The following is a 20,106-nucleotide window of genomic DNA, read 5'->3' on the forward strand; positions in this document are numbered from 1 at the left end:
GTTAGTCTGGATAGATGGTGCTCGGTAACAGCTGCATCTCAGTTTTGTGTGTTGAGACTTGTGTAGACCTGGGGTTCTGTTTGACATCTTGAACTTTTGCATTCAGCTTTAATAAAGAGCAAACTGAGGCATTAATATGTAAACATTATGCACACTCTACACAAAGGACCAAATGGTTATTGATTAGAGTATTTCTGCTACTTTAAAAGACACTTGCAGTGTCATCATTCACCATACTGATGGTGCTTTTATGTGGATGATAATAAAACAATAAATCTTTTTAACAGTATAGTCTGGCTGTCACTATGGGGAATAAAGACTGACCCAGAGCAGATAAGCACCCCCTGGTGGCCTTGCTTTGCCCTCTTATTATTATTTCTATAATATATATAATTATTACTATAAATTAACATATCGACAGCAACAAATTAAGAAAAAAGGAAATTAGCCAAAAATATATATGTTGTATCCTTGTGTCAAGTGATCCTCTGTAATAGGGTAAATTGTGAATGGTAGTAAATTAAAGTAAATTGTGAATTTGTATCTCACTGAAGGATCATGTGACACTAACGACTGGAGTAATGGCTTCTAAAAAATTCAGCTTTGCCATTACAGGAATAAATTACATTTTACATTCTATTAAAATAGAAAAAAAACGTTACTTTATATTGTCATAGTATTTTAAAATGTTGTTTTTATGGTATTTTTTTAAAAATCCAAAATACATAAGAGACTTCTTTCAAAAACATTATAGTGGCAACAGTTCACAATATAAGGACATGAATGATTCATGTACCAATAACATAAATAGATATAACTTTAATATGAGCAAATGATGAGTTAAGGCATGTAGTAATATAAAGAACTAACCTTACATGAATCATATGATGATTTGTGAAAATGTACCCACTATTGTTAATTACATTAACTAACAAACATGTACTAATATGCAGTCAAGGTGGTCATTATTCAGACATGAACAACAATTATTGTAATGAATAAATGTAACTAGCCCTGGTCTCACTAAATTGTTTGCCTTTGTCAGAGAAAAAGATGTAAATCAGCTGACAAGGCACATGCAGTATATTTTCGACCTTGGTTCTTCAGGCTTACATTATTCTAAGACTTCTTTTATAGTGTAAAAAAATAAGACACTTTTCTCTGCTGTTTAGCACATCTATTTGTGGTCGCTGCAAGCTAGTCAAATTCTCTCATCAGCTGTGCTGAAGGAACTCGTGAGACAAAACAAAATGAGGAGGGTGGTGAGGGAAAAAAACATTTGAGAAGAGAGAGGGGGACAAGGTAATGGAAAAAGAAAGAGCTGATGCTGAGCGTGCTATAAAAAGGAAAGATGATGGGGGTGGGAGAACCAGTTGATATATTGTGTGGACTTTTGCACATTTTAAATAATGTCTCACACATAAAGCCTAGTCAGTCATGAAATTAGGCTTTTACTGTTTCTACAGCAAACATGGAGACCAGCAGCACCAGTCCTGAACCACTGCAATATCTGCCACACTGGAAGATTTCATAGTACAAAAACACACAATTCCAGGGACAGGAATGTTGAATACCTTTCCATCTTTATTAGTAACTTGTTTGTAAGTTTAAAAAAAGGAAAATACAGCATGTTAAAAATTATACAGTGCTGATGAAGACTTCTTGTTCACATTGTAAACCTTTTATATATTTTTCAGTGGTTTAACTTGACATGGCACACACTCAACTCTAACATGGCCCCTTTTTTAAAGAAATCATAAGTTATGAGCCCTTTTGTTGTAGATGTTGTAGGTGATTTGACAAATGTCCTTTGTTTCTGATGGATTTATTTCATTTTGATCTCATTTCATCTCAAATGCATTAAAGAACGGTCACATTAGGAGACAGGGTTCCAGCATTCCACGAAGAAAAAACTCTCTTTAAAGTTGAGGAATGTTATAGACCATGGCTATTTCCTCTTTCCACACTTCATTAAATAAAAAAAAAGAGCTGAATATGACATTTACATTTCAAAGTGATTTTCATCCTTTACAGCAGAGAAAGAAAATAAACTTGCATAAAAGGTCAGTAGGCTCATCTCTGAGCACAGACGTGGGTGAGCAAGCCTCTGTGTGTGTGTGTGTGTGTGTGTGTGTGAGTGAATGTGAAAGAGAACTGAAGTGAGTTGATTTATAAAGACAGTAAATGAAATGCTTGTTAAATTTTGCTCCACTCACTCTCTTCTCACTTTTTTCCTCTCTCTTCCTCTACTGCAGTGCGCCAGTATCTGTGTGAATACAGTCCTCACAGAGCAGCACTAATGACAACAGAACAGCACAAACCTGCGGTTCATCACAGTGCTGTCTCCCTCTCTTACACACCTCTCCTAATCTTCGCCTTTCACTATCATGCTCTCATTTGCATGCAAGTGGAAGTATATTGTTGTTTAAACACCTTTATAACGATCGCGTTAGTTGATCTGTATGCGCGATGGGTGCAGCCGTGTTAGTTTGTGCCGCAGACGCAGTTCAGAGAATCGGATCTGTTGGATTTACAACCTCTATGTTTACAACACGTGAATTCATCCACTTATCCTGAAATACCTAAAAGTAAGTGGCTGGTGAACTGGGAATAGAATAGAGTAAACATTGAAGTTACTTACACAATGTGTATCTGATATGAATAAAACGTGTCGAATTATAATGGAAATGATTATTATTACCTCTTCCATAGACATCAGTCTGTATTTTACAAACTCTAAATGTATTTTTTTTTTTTTTTGTACTTATGTGATTTTATATGTTTGAAACCTAAAATAAACAGTATGTGGTTGAAAACACTGAAACGTTGTGATATATGACAGCTCTGAGCGTGCCTGTCTCTGGCTAAATTCAACATTTGAATTTAGCAGTTGATCATGTGATGCACTTGATCGTATGCGCCAGGGACCAGCCTAGACTGATTACACCTGTGTGATCGTACGTGCGAAAGGCTTAAAAACAATACATTTTCTGACACAAAATTTTGAAATGTAGGCTTAAATCAAACTAATGAACTGACCTCAATCTTCAGTGCCCGTCTCCACCTTACTCACTGTGTTAGATGTGTTCTAACATCTACTCTGGTCACATTAGATATCTTTCACCAGTTTGGCATCGGGACAAATACAAAAGGAAAAATATAGAATGCTTATCTGGTGTACACTGACTGTAGTGCATGCAAATCTTAAAGGTATAGTTTACCAAAAAAAAAATTCTCAATACTGTTAAAACCAGTCCAGTGTTAGGGTTACTTGCCATTGTGTCACATTGCTGTTTTTTATAATGCTAACATACTTGCATAAATTGTTTTTCTTTAGGGCATTTTCATTTGGTCAGGCCATCATGGATTGCACCATTAGGCTTGATATTTAATGAAAGCCATTCATGTGAAACCACAAAGATCTGAACTCACATTAACATTTTTCCATACCGTACACGGTACATGCAGTGACTTTAGACTTAACTGCATCTGCCTGAGGCTACAATCACCAACTCAATCTATAGAAAATGGTGTGCTAGAAAATCCTTGTACACAAGGGAGCTGAAACTCAGGTGCCACTCAGATATACAGAAAAGTACTTAAAGCAGGTAAGTATGTGCAGATCCCAAAGTATTAGATCAATATTAATCAATCAACATGGAATAAAACCAAAAACCTAAAATGTACTGTAGCTATGCTTACATCATCTGAACTCAACAACCATTTTATGCACTTGATACTCTACCTGTATTTCAAAATAGTGTTTTAATAAATAGATTTAAAAGTAACATAATTTAAGAGTTCAGCATGTTCAGTTCAGGAAGTGTGTGGCTTAGTGCAAAAAAAAAATGTACTCCCACCTTCTATGCTGCACTGTGTGTCAATACTGCAACCGGTTTACATTGGAGCTGGAATAAATACACCGTTTTCCCATGCACTGCGAAGCAGGCTTTAGGCCACAGCAGTCCTTGTGTTTACTGGCAGATCTCTCCAATGTCTCCTGAAAGAAACTGCTTGACATTTTGCCTCATTAAATTAATTGGAACTCACCATTAAAATGTGTTTCTTATAATGAGTGGGATGTCTTTGAAGAAAGGATGGCCTGTGGGTCATGAATGGGTCACGAATGGACCGTGTGGTGGGGGTAAGTAGGCTGTGGGTGTCGGAGCAAAAAATAAAGATGGCTGGAGACTCAATCTTATTGCGTGATGATGGTATTTTAAAGTCTTCTTGATTATAAAGCTGCAGCTAAGTGCTATCGATCTGGGACCTGTAGGGGATGTCTCAGTCATGCGGAATTAGGAACCAAACCGTTCCACCATGCATTATTCAACAGGCAGCTGACAAGCTCTACTGGCAGCCAGTAATCCCAGGCCAACAGGAGCTCAGATGCGACCAACTTCCCTGGCCACACACACGTGCACACACGCTCGTTTTCTCACTCATATACCTGCTAGCTCAATTTGGTGCCAGATTGTTGTCAAGAATTCATCGACCCAAAGCTGCCAGAGGTTAATATATAAACTGCACACAGAGTAGTTGTCTATACCTGCTGAAAATAAAGCAGACAATCGGAGTTCCCAACCCCCCCTGCTCTGACCCAGTGGAGGGCGGAAAACAACAAGAACAAAACAATCCAAATATCCAGGGCTACCACCTGAAAGTCTGAAGACTGACCTGGCATGGCAAGTCCGACACTTGTCGCTTTGTTTTTCTTGTTTTCTATCACTTTATGCAACTATTCACATACTTGATTTGATATCTTTATAATTTAAAGCACACAGAAATAAAAAAAAATTCAAACCAGTCAGAAATGTATTGTAGCATCTACAACTTTTCACAGGAAGTCCCAAGAATGCGGAATAAAAAACATTAAAGAATTAATGGAAAAGCAGGTAATGGGTAATGACTTTGTAATCAACATGTTAATCTAGAGATCAATAAATCAAACCCATCCATTTAAAGCTCTTTACCCTTCAATTTCTTCTCCCAGTCCATGATCCACTTTAAGGTAAGACCCACAAACCCTGTATAATGTATCTTTGTTCGCACCAATTGCAATTATCATGGGGATCAATGGACGTGATCAATACTTTACAGCAATTAACATTTAATATCCCTGCACAGCCACTTAGTCCATTAATGGGAGATTGATGAATCCTCTGCCTAGCTGGAGCTCTGAGAGGCACAAATCTATTTCCTCTGTCTATCACGCAGAATTAGGAAAAACAGTGGTACATTTATGTTCTTAACAGATCTTTTCTTACCAGAATTACTTGCTATGACATTCACAATCTCACATTATTGGCAAATACAAGGGCAGGGAGATAAGAATACAAACTGTCTGGACTAGGCCTTACGCTGCATGTTCTCCATATAGTGAACATCAAAGGATCCAAATGCGGTTACAAAATACATTCAAAAGTACAATAAAATGGCATGCAACTTTATAAAATGCATGTAACACAAATATCGTCTGATAATAAGTTTGATAAGCTGAGTGCTATAATGGAGGGAAAATGCTTAGAGCAGTGTAAAACACATAAATGAATGAATCTATCATTAATTCCATGCATAAAATCACTTTCCTCCTTTCACATTTAATCTGCCATGAAATAATTCTGTGTAGAAAAGGTTAAGACTGGCTGTGGTTGTCACCATCAATGACCCACAACAAAGACCTGCCATTTATGATCGGTCTGATATAATCACTGGTATCAGCTGAACGATTGGAATGACAAAAATCGATCTCTACTGCTGAGAGCTAAACCTGCCCTCGGGAGTTCAACCAAGATGCAGCATCGGACACAAAACAAAGAACATTTTGCTTCAGTGACCAGGGAAAGGGTTTGTGTAAGCGAAAAAAGGACCAGGCAATTAAGAATACTGTCAGATAAACTCCTCTCGAGATGCTACAGGCATGCTTTACACCCAGGGGGTATCGACAGGAGGAGGGCCGGCACAGTCTTTGCCTCTGACGCTTACACCCTTGCAGCATCACGAGGGCATCTGCTATATAAACACTTTGTTTCTGCTGACACTCAGAGGGATGAGCTGGCCACTACATCCACAATATTGATCCTCTGATTAGTTTCCTGCAGTTACTGAACCACTGTGGAAAAAGGAAGGGTTATTTTAGGGAGGGGGAGAGAGATGAAAGAAGACCTGGATGAAAGGAACGGGGCTAGGGAAAGAAAAGAGGTTAAAAGAGAACAAACCGATTTGTTTTCACTGGGGCGATAAGGTAATCTGGAACTATTATGGAGTTATTTTGTCATTTTAATCCTGTCCAAATATCACACATTTGTGTTTTTTCTCAGTAAAAATTAAAGAGTTAATTACCTACTGTTATTCCAGAAATCAAATACTGCCAGAATAGGAGATTTTTTTCCCACAGTTATTTTCACTTACTTTAACCTTCACTGAATGTCAGTTACTTGGTCAAAAGAATTGCTTTTATCAAAATAAAATTAAATCAATAAGGACAGTCGGATCACAAACTGCTCAATTCATTATGGTAGCACTCTCAACTCTGTCCATCAATTATAGACATAATTTTCTATAACATATACACACAAAAGGATCTATATCACATAGTAATTAAAAGTTGGTTTGGTAGGTAATATATACACTCACCTGCCACTTTACTAGGTACACCTGTTCAATTGCTTGGTAACACAAATTGCTAATCGGCCAATCACATGGCAGCCACTTAATGCATTTGGGCATCTAGATGTGGTGAAGACGACTTGCTGAAGTTCAAACCAAGAAACAGAATGGGGAAGAAAGGGGATTTAAGTGACTTTTAACTTGAAATGATTGTTGGTGCCAGATGGGTTGCTCTGAGTGTTTTAAAAACTGCTGATCTACTTGGATTTTCATGCACAACCATATCTAGGGTTTACAGAGAATGGTCTGAAAAAGAGAAAATGTCCAGTGAGCAGAAGTTGTGTGGGTGAAAATGCTTTGTTGATGTCAGAGGAGAATGTACAGACTGGTTAGAGAAGATAGAAACAACCAAGGTATCCAGAATATCATCTCTGAATGCACAATACATTGAACCATGAGGCAGATGGGCCACAGCAGCAGACCACACCAGGTCCCGCTCCGGTCCTGCTCCTGTTAGCTAAGAACAGGAAACTGAGGCTAGAATTCTCACCGGCTCCCCAAAATTGGACCATAGAAGATTGGAAAAACATTGCCTGGTCTGTGCTGCGATATTCAAATTGAAGGTTCAGAATTTGGCATAAAGCACATGAAAGCATGGATCCATCCTGCTTTGTCTCAACCGCTCAGGTTGGTGGTGGTGGTGTAATGGTGTGGGGGAAGTTTTCTTGGCACACTTTGTGCCCCTTAGCACCAATTGAGTATTGTTTAAAAGCCACAGCCTACCTGAGTATTGTTGCTGACCATGTCCCTCCCTTTATGACTAAAGTGCACCCATTTTCTGATTGCTACTTCCAGCAGGATAATACACCATGGTTTCTTGAACATGACAAGGAGTTCAGTTTACTCAAATGGCCTCCACAGTCACCAGATCTCAATCCAATAGAGTAACTTTGGGATGTGGTGGAATGGGAGATTTGCATCATGGATGTGCAGCCAACAAATCTGCATCAACCGTGTGATGCTATCATGTTAATATGGACCAAAATCTATGAGGAATGTTTCCAAAACCTTGTTGAATCTATGCCACAAAGAATTAAGATCTGCAGGCAAAAGGGGGTCCAACCTGGTACTAGCAAGGTGTTTTTATATATATATATATATATATATATATATATATATATAAATTTTAAAATGTAATTTATTGCCGTGATGACAGAGCTGAATTAACACTGCAAAATAAGTGTCTATTTGAAAAATATTTTCAAACATTATAAATGTCTATCATTTTTGAGCAATTTAATGAACCCTTGCTGAATAAAAGTACAAATTTATCATTTTCTTTTTTATTATTATTAAATGTCAAAATCACAGATCTCAGACCATTCCAGATCAGTAAATGAAATTACAACGTCTGGGTCAAATGCATTTCTTAACACCATTTACAAAACACTTCAGTTTCTCTCCTTTTCTGTTTGTTTTCTTCTCTTTCTTTCTTTTACAATAAAAACTTCAACACAAACTGTTTAAGAAACACAAAGCCACTCATTTTCTGTCACTTCACTTATTATCTTCAAAAATCCACACAGATACAGGATGAGGAAAAAAAGAGGGGAAAAAAAACTTTAAATGGCAGAGTAATTTACCAAGGAAACATTAAACAAGCAAGAACACAATTGACATAATTGCACTTGTTACTAAAGTTCCTTGTGATTTGTTAATGTTACTCAGAATCACGGGACCTGAAATATTAAACGATAGTTCTGCCAAAACCACTATTATCTAAACTATCAGATAGATAATTAGACTGTTCATTATTACCTTCTGCCACATGGACCAATTAGCAATCAAATTATAGTCACTTCAGCCAATTACTTCTGGAGTTGTAATTTATAAACCAATCGTAAATCTGATTATTGTAGTGCCTCTTAAGGCACATCCAGAAGCGCAACTGAATGGACAAAAGAGATTCTCACAATAAAAATAGTTCCTTTTCTGATACATTTTAAATGAATTTTTTACAACAAAAAGACTACTTTTGATAGCAGGAGCTGCAAATCCGCATAATATTAATGAAAGCCCTATGCAAGTCTAAAAAAAGAGAAAACAAAAGAAACCAGATTAAAACTTTTGTTCTTTTCTTTTATGTTCTTTTATACTCTCTGTATAAAGTACTTTTCACATAGGGTCCTCATAACTCTTTTGATGTTTTCTGCTACAAAGAAAAATGGTAATAATAATAGCAAGAAAAACTATAATGACTTTTAAAAACAATATCAAAATGACATAAAAACTTGCAGGGAAAAAAAAGGAAACCGCTGCCAGAGGTGAAGAGATAAGATGCAAGAAAATTAAATGGAAGTTATAGATGTCCTCTAGGCTATCTATATAAATATTATTAAATGCAACATCACAGTGTACGTCAGACAGCTATTTCTCAGAGAAAATAGCTGCCGTCTCCTGTTCTTGCCAATTAAATTCACCCCGGGGCCTTTCGTTTCTTCGGCGCCTAATGTGGTAATCTTGACCAATCCTATTGAGAAAGTGACAGAGCGCCGGTCACTTTGGGGTGGGTTGTAACAGCAGGGAGAAGGGAAAAGCAATCTTCCGAGCTGAAGCCACACCAGGCAGCAATATGCATTACTGCCAGAGGAGCCTATTTGTATCGAATCCATCACGTTTCGTCCGTACCCCTTCCTACTTTAATCACAAACAGTCTTTTATCTCAGCTTTGATATTGGCTGGGGTCTTCATGTGCTATATGTGCTGGTGTCTATAGTGAGGGAGAAGGTGAGAGTAAGCTGTTTAAAGTCCAATATTGTGGCAAGCCGGTAATAAAAAAGACATTCAGAGTCGGAGAGTGCATGGCATGTCGACAGATCTCTGATAGAGAAATGTGAGGCCTGTGAAGAGAGTTATCAGCTCTCTTTCTCTGGGTCTCACAGTTGGCGGACAATAGAAATCATCACAATAATACAAACAGGAAGTCCTTTCCTTGGTCCAAAACTCAATATGATGTTTGGCACTGATTAGAATAAAGAAACATGGCAGTGAAGGTCATAGTGGAATAACAACATGAAAGTATAGTTAAGGTGGCTCTTTTTCAATGTAGTCTGAAGTGCAGGATCAAGCACATAACACCTCTCAAAATCCTTCTTTAATATTGAAAAGATTAGCTTACATAGTGACTCAAAAGTAATACCATGGAAATCACCAAGCTGATATATTTCAAGGCTGCCGCTATTAAAATTCCAATCCCAGAATACCAAGATAAAAGTTAATGTGTTTTTTTTTTTTTTTTTTTATGAGTGGTTATGACTAAGAATTTGTTTGTGTGTGCACACACTTATCTGTGTGAAATTTACTCATAGCAGACTTTCCGGCATAAACTTAGAAACCGGGCTGTTCAGGAAGCTGAAGTGAAACAGGGTTAACAGAGTTATCTTGTTATTGTTATTCTGTGAGGGATGAAAGGTAAATCTGCAGTCTAAGCATGCCAAACCAAATGTGTGCACAATGTCTCACTGCCTTCCTTGTGTGTCTGATTTACAGAACTTACAGCAAAAACAACCTTAGGTGCGTCTCAATCAGCTTCCTAGATTAGTGCACTGTCCCATAGTCAAAATCAAGCTAGTGCACTAAAACGAACATCATCTGTTTATTGTATTCAACCCTAACTGGAAAGTTGTTAAGTCGTCAGAGGATGAGGCATTAGTACAAATGTGTACTGTAAAAATATAGTAAAATAGAAAGTAATATGAATTACACATGAGAGAAAATCCTACACCAAATTTGTTTCACTGAAAAGATAATGTTTTTTCTGCAGATTGTTAAATATCATGCATGGAGGGAAATATCATCACCACAAGAGTTTAAAAAGCACCTTTTTATTATAGAATATAAAGATTCACATCAGTGACATTGCATTTTTTTAACAGCTACAAAAAAGAAATTGTTGATAAATACCAGTTATGTATTAATATTCTTTTAATTTTATTACAGTTCATTGAGGGGTGTCAGTTAAAGTCACCGGACCCAGGACAAATTTTTGCATCCCAGTGTACAGGACAATGTTCCCGGCCAGATACTCAGAAACACAATGCGAACAACATCTAATCTCATCAACTGCTGCCCAAAGCAATCAGAGCGCAGATCTATTACAAGCAAGAGATAAGGATTAAATTAATACATTTCCTCAGGGGCAAATCAAATTCTGGTCATTACCCACAGAGATTAACTTCAGGACAGATGGCAGGGGAAATAACAGAGAAGAGGGCAGATTTTACATTTACCGTATTAACTGGAGGCAGAAATATTTATGGGAATGAATTGTACATTCTTGTAAATAGATTCTGTTACGCGAAACAACACTGTCAGATCATCAGAGCCTTAAAAGGTTCATAGTGTTAATGGAGATCATCACTATCATTCACTAGATCATTTAAAGTCAACATGAAATCAAAATTAACCTTTGTAGTATACGTTTGCACATACTGGTGCACATTATTCCAATGTTGAATGTGTACAGTTCTTTGAATATTCTCCTTTTGTGCTCAGTAGAAGAAAGTGTCGTGCAGGAATGACATGAGAGTGAGTAAATGACAAAAATTTCATTTCAGAATGAACTATCCCTTTGATCAGTTCGATCAAACGCACTATTGCTGAAAGCATCGATAAGGTTGATCATGCTAAATGCAATAGAGGGTAAATGCATTGTTTGTGAGTATAGTCAAAGCCATTCATTAAGCAGAGCTCAATACTAGTCAATGACAGATGAAGAGTTATCTTGTTACACAATAAGAGATATTCAATAAGCACATTACATAATCTTTAATGGATGGACGAACAATGCAGAGAAAATGTGGAGGATGGTTTGCAAGAGAAGCAATAATTAGCACCAATATCAATCAAAGCTGTCTATAAGGGCAGTTTTTAAGTGCCTGTAGTGCAGAAAAGAATTATTGGAATGTGCAGGGTTTGCAATTAATTTTGACATGGCAGGTGCATTCAGAAAAATTGCCATCCATAAACATATCTTACAAGCCATTAAATCAGTAACTGCTGTTAATGCTGTTAATGTTTTAATACATGTACTAAATAATGAAAAAAGCAAAATACATACAGAATATTTTTTGAATTTATTGTTTTTAATTTTAATGAAATATAAATAAATGTTTTCCCCATGTGTTTGTTTTTTTTTTCATGCATTTAACAGGATATTGTTACTACAAAAATTACTACAAAAAAGCTACATATCATTTATTATTATTATTATTTTAAATGTATAATTTAAACACTATTAAGAATCATTAAATTAATTGGATTAATTGTAACCTTGTGACTGCCCTATTATTTTTATTAAATCTTCTTTTGTACAATCTTAGCAAAACATTCAATTCAAGTGCCCCTCAAGTTGTCACATGGCTGAGAGGAGCTAAAAAAGTAAAGGCTTGTAAAAGTAAAGTAGCTTAGTACATTGAATATTCCACTTCACCACATGAAGTCCTTTGGTCAGCCTAGTTTAGATTGAGGTAAAAGCTTGAAAACAAGCATATTTGTTTACACACATTCCTGTAGACTGCGCTTTCTCCTGCTCACGGTCTTCAGTTCACAGTCTTCCAAAGCATCATGGGAGACATTTGAAGTGACAGCACTGGAGAAAAGATGCTGGAATAGGACAAAGTCCCGATGGGGGACACAGAAGAAACCCGCCAAACACACACACACACAAAAAACACAAATGAAATCCTTGCTTTGATGGGATGCCTCAGCATCCAGCTTTTAGAGGGAAGGTTTAAAACAGCGAGGTCGGGGTTTATTCGTTTTTTCATCTGGAAATGAGACATGACCAGTGGCCGTTGTGGAGAAGCCATGCATTTCAAAACTACTCACATCCCCGGTACCAAGCTGTCTGCACTGATGTGCACACACACACAGATTTGATTTGCTTCCCTCGCCCCTGTGGAGACTTGAACATACATATCTATCCCACAAACCAACCAATACACACGCACCACCAATTGTTGGATATCCCTTACAGGTTCCCTCCATGCATCTTTAAAACACACGCTCTCATTTCCACACCTCATTTTTTCTCCCAGCTCCCAGAAATGAGTTAAAGGAAGAGTTTCTGTTGTGTGGCTCACATGGGCTTTGAGTTCTGCATGCATTACCAATCAGTCACAGCTGTGTCAAGGCATTTTTCCTCAAACTCTCCAACCCTTTTTTTCTTATTATTTTTGGAGGTGGAAAGGCGAAAAGAAAGATAAACACATTCTGCACTTTCTGTTTAAGGTTCATTACACAGCCTCAATCTGGGGCGGGAGAGTCGGCGAAGAGTTAATTCCTCGCCGTATGAGAGAAAATGCATTAACAGAGTCCTATCCATCTTCAAACTGACACATCCATTTAAATGTTTGCCTCTTATTTCTAAAGAGATGCAGGCCGAAGATCATTGGTCTCTTTCTTTCTTCCATGTACACTTGCACTTTCACTTACTTTCTGGGATACTTTTACTTTTTTATACTTTTAAAATATTATGGGGCAAATTTAGAACAGTTGCACCAATTTAACGTGCAAATGCTGCATCTCATTCACTAAACAATCACAATAAGGTAGTAAAAGTAATTGGCATTAAATGCTATTTAAAAGCATGATCTGATGGATTTTATTAGATTAAACTGGTCACAAGATGCTTAAAATCTACTCTAAATTATGCTAGCCAATAATATTATGCATAAATAAATTCTTAAAAATTTGGGACAACATGAGAAATCCGTTTAAGGTCCAATTCCTCTGAGAGTACTGTCTTGACCGCACAGTAAACATGATGCAGCTTTTAATATACATATACTGTATAAAGCAATATGAAAATGTAATTTACACAAAAGTAGGAATACATAACGTCAGCATTTTCCTGACTGGTGTCCATATAGAACTTTAACTTTTCATTAATTCTGGAAATAATGAATGCATGGTGTTTCTTCTCTATTTGGGACATATTAATATCAGCTACACCCCAAGCAATCTCTATATCACACTCCATCAGGAAAAAAAAACTCACTGCTTCTCTCCAGGAACAATGTATGAAAACCAAGAAAGAGAGAGAAGATTTAAGACTTCACAAAATACATAAAGGCCACTAATATTAAAGTTAATTAATGAGATTAGAAAAAAGAACTCAAGTGGATTAAAGTTATACAAAGACATTAAAACTAATTACAAGTTTTATATTCTTCCCCAAAACAATCCTCCAAAATCTCTCTCAGGCACAAACTGTTTGTTGTTTGAATTGGACATGATTTTTCTTCTCTACTTCTTGTCAGGGCAGTACAATAAAGGTCTCTACCACCCGCCAGCTAAAAAGCAGACTGAGGAAAAAAACAGACAGAATGAGATGATCCAGGCCCTGTGAATCAGGGCAGAAAGTCTAATACCAAGCACCTTTGTGCCAGAGAATGAACATGACAAAGCGCTCTAGCCTTCCTCAACACTTCAGTAGCCTTCAAAGCTGTTAGAATTCTCAACAAAGAAGAAAATAATTTCCAATACATATTAATGACTTGGACTAAAATCCATCCATGTCCTTGAGACTTCAGTGTGACAAACAAAGCCAACAGCTTCACTCTGTAAACAGAAGGGCTTTGTCAATAAAACAATCATCACCTGAAACACAATGAGACATGTGAGACAGTGAGAGTAATCTGAAATTCACCATCACACCAAGTATGAATTCAAGTCTGAGAGTGGCACTAAGTCTTTAAATACCAAATAAAGGACATTGCCACAAGTGTTTGTGATATATTACCATAGAATTACTATTCATCATGATTACAGTTGACCCCAGTTGATTGGTTTTAACACATAAACATACATATTCAATAAATATTACATAACATTTTATACTTCAATAATTCATGTATTTCTATTTATTATATTGTGTGTATAAAATATTCTAAGGATATTATGAAATTAAATTAAATACACTGAACAAAATTATAAATGCAACACTTTTGTTTTTTACCCCATTTTTCATGAGCTGAACTCAAAGATCTAAGACTTTTTCTATGTACATAAGGCCTATTTCTCTCAAATATTGTTCACAAATCTGTCTAAATCTGTGTTAGTGAGCACTCCTGTGATAAAATTTTAGACATTTTAACATTTTAAAGTGGCCTTTTATAGTGGCCAGCCTAAGGTACACCTGTGCAATAATCATGCTGTCTAATCAGCATCTTGGTGTGCCACACCTGTGAGGTGGATAGATTATCTCGGCAAAGGAGATGTGCTCACTAACACAGATTTAGACAGATTTGTAAACAATATTCTTCCAACAAATCAGCAAGAGCAACATGGGAAATCCGTTTAAGGTCCAATTCCTCTGAGAGTACTGTCTTGACTGCACAGTAAACATGATGCAGCTTTTAATATACATATACTGTATATAGCAATATGAAAATGTAATTTACACAAAAGTAGGAATACATAACGTCAGCATTTTCCTGACTGTTGTCCATATAGAACTTTAACTTTTCATTAATTCTGGAATTAATGAATGCATGGTGTCTCTTCTCTATTTGGGACTGTCCGGTTTAATGAACATATTAATATCAGCTACACCCCAAGCAATCTCTATATCACACTCCATCAGGAAAAACAAAACTCACTGCTTCTTTTCAGGAACAATGTATGAAAACCAAGACAGAGAGAGAAGATTTAAGACTTCACAAAATACATAAAGGACACTAATATTAAAGTTAATTAATGAGATTAGAAAAAAGAACTCAAGTGGATTAAAGTTATACACAGACATTAAAACTAATTACAAGTTTTATATTCTTCCCCAAAACAATCCTCCAAAATCTCTCTCAGGCACAAACTGTTTGTTGTTTGAATTGGATATGATTTTTCTCTCCTGTGATAAAATTTTAGACATTTTAACAAAGGAGATGTGCTCACTAACACAGATTTAGACAGATTTGTAAACAATATTCGAGAGAAAAAAGCCTTTTGTGTATATAGAAAAAGTCTTAGATCTTTGAGTTCATCTTGAAAAATGGGGGAAAAACGAAAGTGTTATGTTTACATTTTGTTCAGTGTAAATAAAATGAATAAGACAAAATTGTATTTCAAAAAGACATTTATTGTATTCATTTATATAAATGTACGGTTTAATAAACAGAAAGGATCTGCAGGATTATTAATATCAGCTACATCCCAAGCAATCTCTATATCACACTCCATCAGGGGAAAAAAACTCACTTTTTCTTTTCAGGAACAATGTATGAAAACCAAGACAGAGAGAACAGATTTAAGACTTCACAAAATACATAAAGGACACTAATATGAAAGTTAATTAATGAGATTAGAAAAAAGAACTCAAGTGGATTAAAGTTATACACAGACATTAAAACTAATTACAAGTTTTATATTCTTACTCAAAAAAATGATTTTTTACATTTGTTCACTTTACCTGAACAATTCATGTTGAATTAATGCCATTTTGGCTATTTTTCAGTTCAACATGATTGTGTCATGTTAAACTGACTTAAAACTGTGACTCGTTGGTTTAACATAAAGTTTTCATTTTGAAAGAACATGTTTCAATCAAGTACCTCAAAATAAGTTTTACACTTCCCATCATGCTTTGCACAGGACTGGATATGGGGAGAGAAAATGTTGAAATAAAGTGTTATTTTATGCAGTTTTTAGTAAAATGTGATCATAAGGAGACTTTTTCATGTCTAATGCTCTATTATATGGGCATTTTAAAAGACTTTATATTGGTGTATTTTGTGCGAGTTACCGTTGTGGTGAAGTGTGGAGCTTGTGGTTGGGTTGAGGACCTGCCAAGTTAGCTAAAATTATAAAAATAGGGAAGTTGCGGCCCAATGGTTAGAGTCGAACTGGCAATCGAAAAGTTGTGAGTTCGAGTCCCGGGCCTGCAGGAATTGTGGGTGGGGGGAGTGCATGTACAGTGCTCTCTCCACCTTCAATACCACGACTTAGGTGCCCTTGAGCAAGGCATCGAACCCCCAACTGCTCCCCGGGCGCCGCAGCATAAATGATGACCACTGCTCCGAGTGTGTGTTCACTGCTCTGTGTGTGTGCATTTCGGATGGGTTAAATGCAGAGCACAAATTCTGAGTATGGGTCACCATACTTGGCTGAATGTCACATCACTTTTGTCACTTTCAATTACAACAATAAAGGTTTGAAAATGTAACATGTTTTGTCCATTTATTCAATAGAATTAAGAAAATGTAAGGTGCTTATATAAAGCAAGTAACAATAAGTTATTGAAAATGAGTAAAGTTTATGTATTATACAAGCTTAAATCACAGTTCATCAGTTTTCATAAAATGTATTTAATTCATTTACGTTAACTGAACATGAAAAGGTGAAGCTTAAACAAATATTAACTTTTGCGTTGGATTTATGTGATTACATTGGATGGAAAATTGACATCTAATTGAATTAAATAAGTTTTAACTTTTGGGGTTAAATATTTTTTTGAGTGCAAAACAATCCTCCAAAATCTCTCTCAGGGACAAACAGTTTGTTGTTTGAATTGGATATGAAATTGTGACTCTGCCAAAATATCGGTGCTGGTATTGCTAGATCTTAGTGCTTCATTTGACACTGTCAATCATAACATTCTACTAGAGAAACTGGAAAACTGGGTCGGGCTTTCTGGGATGGTACTCAAATGGTTCAGGTCATACTTAGAAGGGAGAGGCTATTATGTGAGTCTAGGAGAGCATAAGTCTAAGTGGACGTCCAGTCACACAAGGGTCAATTCTTGCACCACTCTTGTTTAGCCTGTATATGCTCCCACTAATTCAAATAATGAGAAAGAACCAAATTGCCTATCACAGCTATGATACCCAGATTTACCTAGCCTTATCTCCAAATGACTACAGCCTCATTGACTCCCTCTGCCAATGCACTGATGAAATTAATAGTTGAATGTGCCAGACATTTCTTCAGTTAAACAAGGAAAAAACTGATGTCATTGCATTTGGAAAAAAAGATGAAGTTTTCAAAGTGAATGAATACCTTGGCTCTAGGGGTCAAACAACTAAAAATCAAGTCAGGAAACTTGGTGTGATTCTGGAGACAGACCTTAGTTTCAGTAGTCATGTCAAAGCAGTAACTAAATCAGCATGCTATCATCTAAAAACCCTTGCAAGAATTAGATGTTTTGTTTCCAGCCAAGACTTGGAAAAACTTGTTCATGCCTTTATCACCAGCAGGGTGGACTAATGTAATGGGCTCCTCACCGGCCTTCCCAAAAAGATCATTAGACAACTGCAGCTCATCCAGAACTGTGCTGCCAGGATTCTGACTAGAACCAGAAAATCTGAGCATATCACCCCAGTCCTCAGGACACTTAGGATTGATTTTAAAGTACTTTTACTCGTATATAAGACACTAAATGACCTAGGACCGAAATATATTGCAGATATGCTCACTGAATATAAGCCTAACAGACCACTCAGATCACTAGGATCTAGTCAGTTAGAAATACCAAGGGTTCACACCAAACAAGGGGAGTCCGCCTTTAGTTACTATGCTACACGCAGTTGGAATCAGATTCCAGAAGAGATCAGATGTGCTAAAACACTAGTCACATTTAAATCTAGACTTAAAACTCATCTGTTTAGCTGTGCATTTATTGAATGAACACTGTGCAATGTCCGAACTGATTGCACTATATTTTCACTGTTTTTTTTTTTTTTTTGCTTTTGTTTTTTAATTCATTTTAAATAAGCAATTTTAAAACTTTTACAATTATTACAAAAAAATTACTTGTTTTATTCTTGTTATTATTTTTCTTCATTATTATTTTACTTTCTCTTATGTAAAGCACTTTGAATTACCATTGTGTACGAAATGTGCTATATAAATAAACTTGCCTTGCCTTACTGTGTGTATAAAATAAAATAAAATAATTAATAAATCAAATGCATAAAAAAGTAAAAAATTATAAATAAAATAATATATTTAACAAACACACGTGTATATAAAAGTATAAATAAAAAAGATCCATATATATTCTATAAATAATGTTTTTTTATATATATATATAAATTTTTTATGGAACATAAATAAGGGTTACAGACCAATGTTGTGAACCCTAGGTCTAATCACTCTTTCAACAGAAAACTGAGACCACAACTAACAAGTAGGCGGGAAATGGCTAAGGTGCCCATACTGTATGTTATCAACTCTCTTCTCTCTCTGGCCCTCTTGACACCTCAACTGCTTTTGCAGCAGATCCTGAGGTGCAGCCCGGCTCGATCCTTTTATCAAGCTCTCTGCGTGTGGATCGATCAGGGAGGGAGTTACAGTGCAGACAGCGGTTCTCTGTTACAACCGAGATGCCGACACTTACTGTATGGCTTGACCGATAGCCCATTTACACTATAGTAAACAAATTAAAACATGTATTAATAATAACACATTCAGCCCTTTCTGTGGTCACTTGTTTGATGGACAAATGCAAACACTAACTAACGTATGTTAGCAGACTACGTATCATTAAATGTACACTCACATGCTGCTCATGGGATCTCATAAGCCATGCTGTGATGGTGCTCCTGTGGGTGATGCTACTGACCCATCATTGTTGTTATTTATAGACATAAGACAAGAACTTAAGGGTCAGGGAGTCAAAGCAGCACTCGTAATTACTGCTGACTCACTTCCTCTGGAGAGAAAAGGATTATTACCCTTACCATCCACACTGACAGAGACTTAGAATGAAGATCTTGTCATCTTCAGTCTATCAACTGGTCAATTAGCATTACTTTAATGTATTCCTGTTTGTTTGAGTCCATTGACTAATACTACTTCTTTCTCTTTATTATTACTTCATTTATTCACCACTATTGTTTGACATCATTAGTCACACATTATTCACAGCTCATTTGATCGGCTGTGTGTGAATTACTCCAAACAAATTTAATTTAGAGCAAAGAGAATGGCAGAGGAAGAGAGGGAGACAGAATTTAGGGCCTATATGCTGCCAAATTTCTCTCCTCTTGACTGGATGCTTTAAAAAGAAAATATAAAAGAAGCTCTCCAGGTGCTTATCTCTGCCCAGTGTTTACAGATCCAACTGTTCACCCTGAGAGAGCACCTGCTTCCCAGCTCGACCCTGCACCGCACCCTCACATTGAAAACCACAAGAGAAGAATGGAAGCAATACCAGCATCAGCCACTAGAGGGATCAAATAAAACATCATGAAACAAATCTTTAATGTAAACATTGATTCTCAACCAGTGAGTAAAAAAAAAAAAAACGATGCTACATGCAAATAATAAAATGCATCTGACCATATACACACACCGGTCAAAAATGTGGGGTCTGTAGGATTTTATATTTTTGACATACGAACACATTTAAATAAACACATTTTTGGAAGTTCTTTAATATTATGTTCCATGATACTTTTCCAGGATTTTTGATTAATCAAAAAAAAATATATAATAAAT

The sequence above is a fragment of the Carassius gibelio genome, chromosome A4, assembly GCF_023724105.1.
Source record: "Carassius gibelio isolate Cgi1373 ecotype wild population from Czech Republic chromosome A4, carGib1.2-hapl.c, whole genome shotgun sequence".
Taxonomy (NCBI): Eukaryota; Metazoa; Chordata; class Actinopteri; order Cypriniformes; family Cyprinidae; genus Carassius; species Carassius gibelio.